Source organism: Oncorhynchus masou, chromosome 28, assembly GCF_036934945.1.
Source record: "Oncorhynchus masou masou isolate Uvic2021 chromosome 28, UVic_Omas_1.1, whole genome shotgun sequence".
NCBI classification, from domain to species: Eukaryota; Metazoa; Chordata; class Actinopteri; order Salmoniformes; family Salmonidae; genus Oncorhynchus; species Oncorhynchus masou.
Genome location: NC_088239.1, coordinates 21072401 through 21087177, shown reverse-complemented (window position 1 = coordinate 21087177; position 14777 = coordinate 21072401). Strand labels below are relative to the sequence as shown.

The 14777-nt window shown below is 39.7% G+C and overlaps 1 long non-coding RNA gene across 1 annotated transcript; it reads right to left on the bottom strand.

Moving 5' to 3' along the window:
* Positions 1–2121: 2121 nt before the first annotated feature.
* Positions 2122–14000, bottom strand: LOC135518542 (uncharacterized). The gene is made up of 3 exons (XR_010452166.1): positions 13803–14000; positions 7556–7771; positions 2122–2232 (listed from the first exon to the last, which is right to left on the bottom strand). It is a non-coding gene; the product is annotated as an uncharacterized LOC135518542 (long non-coding RNA).
* Between the last annotated feature and the right edge of the window lie 777 nt (positions 14001–14777).

Below are 14777 nucleotides of genomic sequence, written 5' to 3'. Positions count from 1 at the left end.
TTCCAGGCCACAAATGGAAGGGGGAACTCCATTTACCTCATGAGTTATTAAAAACTTCACTCGGGTATTCGGATTTTTGGATGAAAAGCGTGCCCAAATTAAACTCAGGCCCAGAAGCTAGGATATGCATATAATTAGTCGATTTGGATAGAAAACACTCCAACACTGTTAAAATAATGTCTGTGAGTATAACAGAACTGATATGGCAGGCGAAAACCTGAGGAAAATCCAACCAGGAAGTACTATTATTTTGAAAGGCTGTTTTTCCATTGAAAGCCTATCCACCATACAAAGACTTAGGACCCAGTTCATGAGCTCTGTGGCTTCTTTTACATGTGGCCAGTCTTTGGGCATTGTTTCAGGCTTTTACTCTGAAAAATTAGGGAGATACAGCACTTTCAATGATAGGCCAGTGGAAATTTCCAGACATCAGCCATGCGCCTGATCGGGAACGTGCCTTTCTTGTATCCCCTTTCCTATTGACGAAGCTTTTGTCCAGTTGAAATATTATTGATTATTTATGACAAAAACAACCAGAGGATTGATTTTAAACATGGTTTGGCATGTTTCTACTAACTTTTATTGTACTTTTTAAAAACTTTTTGTCTGGACTTGTGCACGTGCCTTGTGCATTCGGATTACTGGACAAAACGTGCGAACAAAAGGGAGGTTTTTGGTCATGAAGAGGGACATTATCGAACAAAACAAACATTTATTGTCTAACATGGAGACCTGGGAGTGCCACCAGATGAAGATGATCAAAGGTAAGTGATTAATTTTAATGCTATTTCTGACTTTAGTGAGCCCTCTCCTTGGCTGGAAAATGGCTGTATGGGTTTCTGTATCTAGGAGTTGACCTAACATAATTGTAAAGTGTGCTTTCACCATAAAGCCTTTTTGAAATCTGACACAGCGGTTGCATTAAGGAGAAGTTTATCTTTAGCCGTATGTTTAAAACTTGTATCTTTTATCAATGTTTATGATGAGTATTTCTGTTATTTGATGTGGCTCTCTGCACTTTCACCAGACGTTTGTTTGAGACAATGCATTTCTGAACATAACGCACCAATGTAAACTGAGATTTTTGGATATAAATATGAACTTTATCGAACAAAACATACATGTATTGTGTAACATGAAGTCCTATGAGTGTCATCTAATGAATATCATCAAAGGTTAGTGATTAATTTAATCGCTATTTCTGACTTTTGTGAGCCCTCTCTTTGGCTGGAAAATGACTGTATGGTTTTCTGTGACTAGGTGCTGACCTAACATAATCCCATGGTGTGCTTTCGCAGTAAAGCCTTTTTGAAATCGGACACTGTGGTTGGATTTACAAGAAGTTTATCTTTAAAACGGTGTATAATACTTGTATGTTGAATTTGGCACTGCAATTTCACTGGCTGTTGTCGAGGTGGGACGCTCTGTACCAGAGAGGTTTTAACACAACTTTCACCCAGGTGCGTCATACCTGAGTTGGAAACAGAAGAAAAAGTTTATTTTACACATAATTAATTCAAAGATATCCAATTTTAATACCACTGCTCCTTAAAAATGTTTATATATGTGTCCAACATGTCAGATACTGGTAACACTTTCAAAGACAATATGCTATTGAAACCTTGGTGAATGGCATTTTGTTTTTTCCCCCTGCCATTTATTAGCGTTCTCTGTGTAAAGTTTGCATCAACTCAGTCTTAGTACATTGTATACACAAAAACATGCTTAGCCCCTGTGTATTTCTCAATTAGACTGAGTGAATATCTGATAAAGTGCTGAGACAAGGGGCATGAGGTCTTGGATTTGTAAGTGTCACACTGTTAAAGATCAAGAAGTGTGAAGCTGTTAACAAGGTGATGATGTACTTGTGACATAGCTGGCTGGAAATGGTGTTACATCCTTCAAGACCTGTGCATATGACCCCTGTATAGTATAATGCATGTTGGAGCCCTTTTGACTCTTACAACTTCACACCCTGGCCCTCGCTTCAGCCTTGAGGTTCTGCAATTAGCTTCCACAGCTGAACATACCATCCCCTGCCCTTCAATGACTCGCTAAGGATCCCATTCCCAGCTGCCGTGTGTCGTGCTTGATGTACTTCAACACATGGATTCACCTTAACCTATTCTTCTGTTGTCATTTGTCTCCATATATTGACAGACTGCCAGGCCATCTCTACTGCTCCCACACGGGCTAAGACCATCTCTCCCCTCACCAAGGCACGTGGGCTCCCTGACCGGGGGTGAAAGAAAGATATAGGTTAGTGATGCAGGAGTAGCCTCCACAAATCTTCCTCTAGCAACAGAATCACCACTGACCAAGGTAAGTCATAATGACATTATCTGTAAGTCCTACTGGACTGTCAGCATGCTGTATTCAATGTGCAGGTGCAGGGATATTATCTGTTTAGAAATGTGTGTATTAAATAGCTGCAGCCTTCTCACATAAATAATTCCTGGCCATGAAATAACACATACCTTCCTCAAGCAACTCATGTTAAGATTTTAACAAAAGGGGACTCTACCAAGGGCGTCATGGAAAAAATACAATATATTGTTTATTTTACGCATAATTAAGTAACATTTATCGAATTTACTATTAGTTTCTACTTTCAAATAATAGATGCATTACTCCTTTGCTTTTACCATGGCAGATGTCATTCACCTTCAAAGACAATATCCCAATTGAAACCTTGGTAAATAATATTTTCTATAGTTTTTCTCTTGTGATTTATTAGGATCCTATGTTTAGTGTATGCATTAACTCAGTCTTAAGCCCTGGTTACAACACTGTATTATTTTTATTAGGATCCAATGTTTAGCGTATGCATTAACTCAGTCTTAAGCCCTGGTTACAACACTGTATTATTTTATTAGGATCCAATGTTTAGTGTATGCATTAACTCAGTCTTAAGCCCTGGTTACAACACTGTATTATTTTTATTAGGATCCAATGTTTAGTGTATGCATTAACTCAGTCTTAAGCCCTGGTTACAACACTGTATTATTTTATTAGGATCCTATGTTTAGTGTATGCATTAACTCAGTCTTAAGCCCTGGTTACAACACTGTATTATTTTATTAGGATCCAATGTTTAGTGTATGCATTAACTCAGTCTTAAGCCCTGGTTACAACACTGTATTATTTTATTAGGATCCTATGTTTAGTGTATGCATTAACTCAGTCTTAAGCCCTGGTTACAACACTGTATTATTTTATTAGGATCCCCATTAGCTGTTGTGATAGTTAGGGTTGGATGATCAAAAGACGGGTTGCGAACTGAGTGTGATCAGATCTTCCTGACCACCTCCAGAGATAGTTCGGGACGTGTTGCATAATTGTGTAGATGTGTAAAGGAATCTGGACATTCAAATAGTTTAAATTGGGTCAACGTCAACATTATCCTGCCCTGTGACTATGGATAACGTAATATCACTGGATAATATAATAACTTATTTTATAATGTATTAAAAATGAAGAATGTAATAAAAGGCTAGTTAATGTAAAACAAATGTTTAACTGATATGTTACTGTGTCCCAGATAATGTAATAGGTTATTGCATTATCTGGTGGTCATTACAATATCAGGTGAGCAACAAACGTTTTGACCTGCTTGATACAAGGTCTCTGGCAAGGTTATTATTCAGAAATATTTTTTTAGGGGTCTCAGTTAATGACTACCCAGATTAGTGCAACAGACGTAGGAAGAGACTAGTGAAAGTGTGAAGCTGTCTACAAGGTGGTAATGTAGTGGTTGACATGGCTGGAAAGAAAGTTACCTCCTTCAAGACCTGTGTGCGCAGGACCTGTGTGTGCAAGTGCCCTGTATTGTCTACTGTAATCCCCCTTGACTCATACAACTTCACACCTTGTGCCTCACTTCAGCCTTGAGGTTCTGTAATTAGCTTCCAGAGCTAAACATACCAGTCTGTGTATCTCAATGTGTCCCAATCCCTCCCATTCCCAGCTGCCGTGGGGGTAGGGAGGGTGCATTTGAGACTTGCTTGATGCACTTGAACAAATGTTCACTTGGGGCTGAAGATCTGCCCTATATCGCAATGTTCCCTCATTCTTGGTTGAAGGGATGGTTCAACTAAATTACTAAATTACATATTGGTTTCATTATCCAGTAAGCAGTAAGACAGTAATCCATGCTTTGGTTTTGTTAACCTGGCAACTGTGTACAAATGCAGATTTTAAAAAAGCTGAATTTCTTAAGTACTATTCAACATGCAGTATTGCTTTCCAGAATCTTAGATCATTCCTCAGATATCATATAAAGATTGCTTTACTACATGTACATCAAGCAAATTTTCCTCTAGCACAGAATCAGCACTGACCAAAGTAAGTCATAATGACATTATCTTTAACTCCTATCGAACTGTCAGAATGCAGTATTCAATGTGCAAGGGATACTGTGTTTTTGACAGAGAAAATTGGATATTAACTCAGGCTTTAGATGTAATAATAAAAGTAAAACAAGTTTTTTTTTAAAGTAGTATAATTATAAACAAAAGCAGTACATTTGCTTAAGTGATTGAATTATACTTCAAATAAATTATTTGGGTACTTTTTTGGTTTAAATTTGCCCAAGTCACATTTATTATTTTTCGTAAAATTTATAATATAGCTTCCACAAAATAATGAAATGAAATTATTTATTTTTATAATTAAATGTCTGCTTTTATGTTATTTTTATTTCACCTTTATTTAACCAGGTAGTCCAGTTGAGAACAAGTTCTCATTTACAACTGCGATCTGGCCAAGATAAAGCAAAGCAGTGTGACACAAACAACACAGAGTTACACATGGGATAAACAAACAATCAGTCAATAGACACAATAACACAATAGAAAAATCTATTCACAGTGTGTGCAAATGTAGTAAGATTTGGGAGGTAAGGCAATAAATAGGCCATAGTGGCGAAATAATTACAATTTTGCAATTAAACACTGGAGTGATAGAAGATGAATGTGCAGAAGATGAATGTGCAAAAAGAGATACTGGGGTGCAAAGGAGCAAAATAAAAATAACAGTATGGGGATGAGGTAGTTGGGTGGGCTATTTACAGATGGACTGTGTACATGTGCAATGATCAGTAAGCTGCTCTGACAGCTGATGCTTAAAGTTAGTGAGGGAGATATAAGTCTCCAGCTTCAGTGATTTTAGCAATTTGTTCCAGTCAATGGCAGCAGAGAACTGGAAGGAAAGGCGGCCAAAATAGGAGTTGGCTTTGGGGATGACCAGTGAAATATATCTGCTGGAGCGCGAGCTACGGGTGGGTGCTGCGATGGTGACCAGTGAGCTGAGATAAGGCGGGGCTTCACCTAGCAAAGACTTTGGCGACGAATATGAAGCAAGTATATGGGGCTTTGGTGACAAAACAGATGGCACTGTGATAGACTACATCCAATTTGCTGAGTAGAGTGTTGGAGGCTATTTTGTAAAGGACATCGCCGAAGTCAAGGGTTGGCAGGATAGTCCGTTTATGTTTGGCAGCATGAATGAAGGATGCTTTGTTGCGAAATAGGAAGCCGATTCTAGATTTAATTTTGGATTCGAAACGCTTAATGTGAGTCTGGAAGGAGAGTTTACAGTCTAACCAGACCTAGGTATTTGTAGTTGTCCACATATTCTAAGTCAGAACTGTCCAGAGTAGTGATAAGTGGCAGCATATAACACTAATAATAACAATAATAATGTACTGGGTCTCTGGTTAAACATCTCAACACCATACACAGAGACCTGCACCAACTTATAACAAGTAAAAACAGACATTTAGGGCTCTATTCAATCAGATCCACTTTAGCCGACATCCACATAGCGGTTGTTTTAGCCGTGTCGGAGGTGGAACTGCATTAGAGCTGTCAAATCCACAAGTGGCTTCTGGCATTATGAATAAAGCAGACATTGCCATTGGCTGCACTAAGAGTTGTATTAAGAGAAATCCCATGCAGCCTGGTTTACAAGTTCAAAAACTGGAATGTGAGATGTAATCTACACCTCGATTAGGCTGATATGAATCCTCATTATCTCATTTAAGGATTTTCATCTTGAGTGTCATTATTTATATAAAGAAACAAAATGTGCTTCTCTGCATCGCTGCTAAAATCTGGGTAAAAGATTGAAAGGAATGTGAGTCTTATTCATTACATGTAGATATTGCTTGCTAAAGTCTACCAAACTTCCCAGCAGTTAGACAAGCTAGCTATGCAAACTTGATTGATAGCCTGAAATGGCTTCTAGGTAGCTAGTTATGAGTTTGGGGACCTACAGTATCTGGGCTGGCTAAAGCCAACTTCATAAAATTACTAGGTATTACAGCGAAACAACAACATAAAAAAAATGAACAGGGCAGCTCTGAGGGTGACATTCCCCCGTGCCCCCTATGTGCATTGTCACGCCCTGATCTCCGTCCCCTCCCTCCAGGTGCTCCCTCCTGTTCAGCGCTTCCAGAGCCTCCCTCCTGTCCAGCACTTCCAGAGCCTCCCTCCTGTCCAGTGCTTCCAGAGCCTCCCTCCTGTCCGGAGCTGCCAGAGCCGCCAGTCAGTCAGGAGGTGCCAGAGCCGCCCATCAGTCAGGAGCTGCCAGAGCCGCCCGTCAGTCAGGAGCTGCCGGAGTCGCCCGTCAGTCAGGAGCTGCCGGAGCCGCCCGTCAGTCAGGAGCTGCCGGAGCTGCCGTGGTCGCCGGAGCCGCCCATCCAGAGCAGTGATAAGTGGCAGCATATAACACTAATAATAACAATAATATTAGTGCCGGAGTCGCCCGTCAGTCAAGAGCTGCCGGAGCCGCCCCTCAGTCAGAAGCTGCCAGAGCCACCCGTCAGTCAGGAGCCGCCCGTCAGTCAGGAGCCGCCCGTCAGAAGCTGCCAGAGCCACCCGTCAGTCAGGAGCCGCCCGTCAGTCAGGAGCCGCCGGAGCCGCCCGTCAGTCAGGAGCCGCCCGTCAGTCAGGAGCCGCCGGAGCCGCCCGTCAGTCAGAAGCTGCCAGAGCCACCCGTCAGTCAGGAGCTGCCCGTCAGTCAGAAGCTGCCAGAGCCACCCGTCAGTCAGGAGCCGCCCGTCAGTCAGGAGCCGCCCGTCAGTCAGGAGCCGCCGGAGCCGCCCGTCAGTCAGGAGCCGCCGGAGTTTTTTTTTTCTGTCTCTGTGTCTGCACCAGACAGAACTGTTTCGTGTTGGTCTATTTTTGTTATTTTGGTCGTAGTGTTCTGAGTTAAAATAAATATACATCATGAACACGTACCATGCTGCACTTTGGTCCTCTTTACCTTCTTCAACCCACGACAGCCGTTACAGGCATGCCACCTCTGGTGTCTACTACGGAATGTGCATAATTTCACAGTCATAGTAGTGTTATAATTTCACCCAGGTTGAACTAATGTACTATTATCAGATTCCTCAAATATGGTTAGTTGGATTCCCAGGTATTCATAGGAAATGAGTGAGTGTCATGGTCGGTCTCAAAGACTGAGAAAATAGCCTTCATTTTACAGGACCTCACTTTGATGTTATCTCTATTTTTTGTTTTAGGACAGTCCATGAATTCTGTTAACTTACCAGATGTGTCAGGAGAAGCCAGTACAGAGGTGGTTAATGGTACAGCTTGTTTTCTGCCTTCCCCATGTGGGCAGCGTGGGAAGTACAGGGAGAACATTCTGAGTTTACAGCCTAGGAGGTCACACACACTGGTTTCACCCGTACTGTAGACAGGGGAACCCCCTGCTGTCTGTCTGTCTGCCTGCCTGTCTGCCGTTCCCCCTGGTTTCACCTGTACTGTAGACAGGGGAAACAGAAGAAGTGTTAGCTCATTGTTTCCTTGTAGTCTTTGTATTTTTAATTAAAGGTAAGCAAAATATTTTACTCCTTAGTGGGAAATAGATGTTCCTATATTTACCATCTGTAATAATATTTTGTTGATTAGTACAGTAATGTAATGAATGTTTTGTTGAATAAATATTGTGTTGATCAACAATGTGTAATGTCATTAATTGAATAAATGACTAAGGCAGAACTGTTTCAGTAGCCTACAGTAAGACATGTAGCCATGCTTGGTTAGTTGTCCATAATCTATGACCTAATAATATTTATTATAACCCTACCATTAACATCAGTAGGCCTAAAATGGTCTGATTGACAAAACTTTGCCTTCGTGTCATGCGAAATAGACATCATGCGTTTGAAAGGTTAGCTAGGCTCTTTTGGCTGTTCTGAGACACTTGTTTTGTGCTTTGATACTCTCCAGTGTTAGAGCTATGTACAGCAATATGACAAAACAAAAATGACTTCACTATAAGATTTCTGCAGTGACGCATGGGAGTGAAGTAGCTTAAGTTAATTACATTGACCTCTCAGACTGAAGTGAATCCCTTGCGAGCAGAACTTGTGCATTGCAGGCAGGAAAGCAAGCACAAATTCAAAGGACCAATGCAAATAGTAGAAGCTCACACAACCTTCAACACACAGTCCTCCGTAATTATTGGGACAGTGAAGCATTCTTTCTTCTTTTGGCTCTATACTCCAATAGTTTGGATTTGAAATCAAACAATGACTATGAGGTTAAAGTGCACACTGTCAGATTTAATTTTAGGGTATATTCATACATATCAGGTGAACCATTTAGAATTTACAGCACTTTTGTACATTTGTCCCCATTTTAGGACAACAAAAGTATTGGGACAAATTCACATATGTGTATTAAAGTAGTAAAAATGTATTTGGTCCCATATTTAATGTCTACATCAAGCTTGTGACTCTACAAATATGTTGAATGCATTTGCTGTTTGTTTTGGTTGTTTTTCAGATAATTTTGTCCCCAATTGAAATGAATGGTAAATCATGTATTGTGTAATTTTGGAGTCACTTTTATTGTAAATAAGAATAGAATGTTTCTAAACACTTCTACATTACTGTGGATGTTACCATGGTTATGTATAATTCTGAATGAATTGTGAATAATGATGAGTGAGAAAGTTACAGATGCACAAATATCATACCCTCAAGACATGCTAACCTCTCAACATTACAATAACAGAGGTTAGCATTTTTGGGGGGGGTATGACAGTTGTGCGTATATAACTTTCTCACTCATCATTATTCATGATACATTCAGGATTATCCGTCATCATGGTAGCATCCCCATTCATGTAGAAGTGTTTAGAAACATATTCTATTCTTATTTACAATAAAAGTGACCTCAAAATGACACAATACATTATTTACCATTCATTTCTATTGGGCACAAAATAATCTGAAACACAACCAAAACAAACAGAAAATGCATCCAACAATTTTGTAGAGCCACACGCTTGTTGTAGTCATTGCGTGCTATGAATAGGGGACCAAATCCTTAACTCTTTACTACTTTAATACATATATAAGTGAATTTGTCCCAATAATTTTGCTATGTACAAAAACTACTGTAATTTCTAAACGGTTCACCCAATATAAATGAAAGTACACTCAAATTAAGCTGATATTCTTCACTTTAACCTTGTATGATTTGAAGCATAGACTTGAAGTATAGAGCCAAAAGAAATAAAAATGCTTCACTGTCCCAATAATTACGTACGGCACTGTATGTTCATGAATTTGACAGAATTGATTCATTCCCCAGCCACATCTCACAGCTGGTGGTGGTGCTGCAGTGTGCTTGTTAAGATTCAGCTTCAGCCTAGTAGGACTATTGTATCAAAGCATCACAGCATTTTCAATTGATCTGTTTTTGATCATAGCCAGAAAAAATAATTACCTACAACCATTTACATGTTAGTAATAGAAACATGATCAAATCTCAGAGAGAAAACATCAAATCGGATATCAGAACCCTGAGCCTACCTTGCGCTGAGAACCCTATTTGCTGTGGAGAAGTATTTTTATTTGCCGTAGAGGAGCCTGCTAATTATAGGACCTGATTCATGTCTGCGGGCAAAGACATTAATCAAACACTCCCATGAAAGTCCATAATTGCTCATAATATGGTAAATACATGTAGAATCTGCTCCAATGTCATTTTATTTGACCATTATGTTAAACCTTTCCAAATGCAGGTTGTTCATCAGAAATGTGTGTTAGATAATAGCCTAATTAGTCAATGCAGCTTTTGTGTTTCACACTTGTTCACTATTTTCACAATCAATAACCCAAGTTATAGAGAAATTATATTGAAAGAATTGTATTACTGTATTTATTTCCAGATCAGCTTTTACCTTGTCTGACCAAGTGGAGAGGTTTACTTTGTTAGTGGACACAACACAGACATTACATTTATTTTTAAAAGACTGTCTACCCTCGACATTTTGAGGATGTATCTGTCATTAAGATTGTGTAAGTAAATAAGATGTCCTAAATGCTGTACCATTGTGAGTAGTGTAGTCCTGTATTGTTTGTGCTTGTCCAATTCTTTGAAAGATATTACGATTATTTGATTAGCTAACTCAATAGAGAAAGCAATTTTGTAATTAATGTGGCTAGATTTTGTTACCTGAAGAATACAGAAATCCAACATGTCCCCAACAATGCTTTCCTTAGCAATCATATGATGTGTTGGTAGATACTGTGCTCAGAGCTATGGTCTCTCTTTATAAAGAGCACTGGTGTCGGTTTGAGTGTTGGTATCCCAGGCATCCCACTGCATCAGTTATTGCTGTTGACTTTATTCATTCTTGCTCAAAATTTACAGAAAAACTGAAGAAATGCAGAATTTACATAATACAAAATTTAATTGAAAACAGTGTGTGGCTAAATGTGGGATAAAAGAATAATGAGGCCTAGCTGTTGCCATCTCTCAACTTGTTGGCATAACCTTAGCTGGATCTTTCCATGAAATTAGTCCCTTTTGCATCCCTTTTACCCCCAATTTCATGGTATCCAATTGTTAGTAATTACAATCTTGTCTCATCGCTACAACTCCTGTACGGGCTTGGGAGAGACGAAGGTCGCCGGCTGCGACAGAGCCTGGGCGCGAACCCAGGGTCTCTGGTGGCACAACTAGACCACTGCGCCACCCGGGAGGGGTCCCTTTGATGTTTTAAGTAGAAATTGTGCACCAATATTGAATTTTAAAAGCCCTTTAATGTGACGTGCCCTTTAATATAGACCACATGTGAAATTCAATAAATCCAAATAAAGACTTGCTAAAGTGTAAAGATTTTGCATTTTGACATGTCCCTCTGTCTCTGTGAATTCCAAGAAGATTTTAACCAACTTAACCCCAAAATGTTCCAAGTTTTCATCATCATTGTAAAGACCTTGTTATTTTGTTGCTTTGACAAAGTCATTACTGAAGAGTATTATTGATTTCATGTGATTAGTGATTCATTTTAAGGACGAAAAAAACCTGTCCCTCATTTTAAGGTCAACTCTGTTATGTGAACTGAACAAATATTTTTTTCAAAATAAACTTTTAACTCCTAATAGTCAAATTCCTGTGTAAAAAAAGCCGAGGTGGTTCTACTCTTTTTGGCCATTTGCTGGTGTTTTATGGTGGAAAACGGAGTGGGTCGAGCATAACATGTCAACCCTGTTACCCATAAATAGACAGTCTATAAAATAAATGTGTGTGAAGCTTACATTCAATTGCCCCTCCCTGTTGCAGCGACAAGCTTCCATTCCCACTGTCACAAAGGGATGTATGGCTGATTTAAGATGAAATTCTCAACCCTGTTCTGTCAAGCTGTTGCAGTCAACCCTGTTACTTTATTTGGCACTTAATAGGCACTTACTATAGTATAGAAAATGTTTTGGGATTAGTTGAACATCTACTCTTCATGACAGAATGTTAAAATTAGGTCATATCAAACGTTTTTTTCACCAAGTTACACTACGCAAAAGGGACTCATTTCGTGGAAAGACCCAGGGGTATTGTTAACGCCACATTGTTTCCCTCCCTTTGTCCTTGAGTGCAAAAATAACCCAGTGGCATTCCTGCTGAGGGCCTTTGTTTGATTGAGTCGGACAGCTTGTGAAGTGGCATACATAATAGAACCCACAATCTATACACATTGTGGAAATTCAGTTTTACAGCATGATGGACATTTTAAAGGCAATGTTTCCACTTTAGTGGAGGCTGCATTCACGGTAAAGTTGCATATGTCGGCTCAATCGGAAATCACCTTCACATTTCTATCAGGGAATCTATAACGCTTCGGATTGACTAGAGCCGCAGGTGCTATAAGCATTTGGTCACAAATGAATCCTACCATCTGCCTAATTGTCAAGGTCATGGGCAGGAAATCATTTTTGAGAAGCATTCACTACAAACTGGTGGGTATGACAAGTAGCTGAGGGTGGGAACGTCAATGCTGATCCTGAATGAATTATCCAATGGACTCAAAATGGCAGTTATTTAGTCAGGATCATTTACATGCTTATGACAGCAATTACAATCCATTATAACCCCATCATACAGTATCATACTTGCCAGCGAGTTACCTCATTTTCATTTGATTTACAGTAGACTACATATTGTATCTGTGTGTGAGGGTTGTGATTGCATTTCCTTCTAAAGTATGTATTACTTTTCCAATAAAATGAACAATGCTGCAATTGTACATTTGAAATTTGTTTTCAAAATATATTGAGAGAAAAACGTATGTATTCCCTGAGCCTAGTTTACAGACAGTGTGATTGTGAGTGTTAGCATAACTGGTGAACATATTGACCTGGTACTTGACACCACACACTTTTTCTGACTGCTCTATTTCTGTTCCATGATCCTGGTCATAACTACACAATCACCATCCTATTGCCAGGGAGCTAACATCAACCAACAGTCAAATGTCATGACTTCACAATCACCATCCTATTGCCAGGGAGCTAACATCAACCAACAGTCAAATGTCATGACTTCACAATCACCATCCTATTGCCAGGGAGCTAACATCAACCAACAGTCAAATGTCATGACTTCACAATCACCATCCTATTGCCAGGGAGCTAACATCAACCAACAGTCAAATGTCATGACTTCACAATCACCATCCTATTGCCAGGGAGCTAACATCAACCAACAGTCAAATGTCATGACTTCACAATCACCATCTTATTGCCAAGGAGTCAAATGAAATATAACTGTATTTGTTTTGTCACATGTGATGAATACAATTATTATAATAACAAGAACAATAGTAACACAAGAGTTACTATTGATTGGGTACCAGTACCAGATCAATGTGCATGGAGGGATATGATGTATTTGAGGTAGATATGTGCATGAAGGCAGGGTAAAGTGACTAGGCATCAGGATAGATATTAATAAGACTCAAATAAAGAACAGAGTAGCAGCAGCATATTATGAGTGTAAAAGTGTGTGTTTGTGTGTATTTTATGTCATTTTACACGTGTGTGTGTGTGTGTGTGTGTGTGTGTGTGTGTGTGTGTGTGTGTGTGTGTGTGTGTGTGTGTGTGTGTGTGTGTGTGTGTGTGTGTGTGTGTGTGTGTGTGTGTGTGTGTGTGTGTGTTTGTGTTGTGTCGGTATGCGTGTATTGTGTGTTTGTGTTGTGTCTGTATGTATGTAATGCATGTGAATGTGTGTGGGTTTTGTGTGAGAGTGTCAGTGTAGTGTTAGTGTGTATATAATGTGTATATAAAGTGCATTTGGAAAGTATTCAGACCCCTTGACTTTTTCCACATTTTGTTACATTACAGTCTCATTCTAAAATTGATTATATTGTTTTTGTCCCTCATCAATCTACACACAATACCCCATAATGACAAAGCAAAAACAAGATTTTTTTAAATGTTTGCAAATTTATACAAAAATAAAAAACATAAATATCACATTTATATAAGTATTCAGACCCCTTACTGCTCTGGAGTAGATTTTCATCAAGGATCTCTCTGTACTTTGCTCCATTCATCTTTCCCTCGATCCTGGCTGGTCTGCCAGTCCCTGCCGCTGAAAAACATCCCCACAGCATGATGCTATCACCACAATGCTTCACCGTAGGGATGGTGCCAGGTTTCCTCCAGGCGTGGCACTTGGCATTCAGGCCAGAAAATTCAATCTTGGTTTCATCAGACCAGAGAATCTTGTTTCTTATGGTCTAAGTCCTTTAGGTGCTTTTGGCAAACTCCAAGTGGGTTGTCCTGTGCCTTTTACTGAGGAGTGGCTTCCGTCTGGCCCCTCTACCATAAAGGCCTGATTGGTAGACTGCTGCAGAGCTGCTTGTCCTTCTGGAAGGTTCTCCCATCTACACAGAATAACTTTAGAACTCTGTCAGAGTGACCATCAGGTTCTTGGTCACCTTCCTGACCAAGGCCCTTCTCCCCCGATTGCTCAGTTTAGCTGGGTGGCCAGCTCTAGGAAGAGTCTTGGTGGTTCCAAACTTCTTCCATTTAAGAATGATGGAGGCCACTGTGTTCTTGGGGACCTTCAATGCTGCAGACCTTTTTTGGTACCCTTCCTCAGATCCTCTTCACAATCCTGTCTCGGGCCCCTACGGACAACTCCTTTGAGCTCATGGCTTGGTTTTTCGCTCTGACATGCACTGTCAACTGCGGGACCTTAGATAGTGTGTATGTGTATGTCCAAATCACGTCCAATCAATTGAATATACAGTACCACATGTGAACATCTCAAGGATGATCAATGAAAACAGGATGCACCTGAGCTCAATTTCGAGTCTCATAGCAAAGGATCTGAATACTTATGTAAATAAGGTATCTCTGTTTTTTATCTTTAATACATTTCTAAAATGTCAAAATACCTGTTTTCACTTTGTCATTATGGGGTATTGTGAGGGGAAAAAAACTTTAATTTAAAACATTTTAGAATATGGCT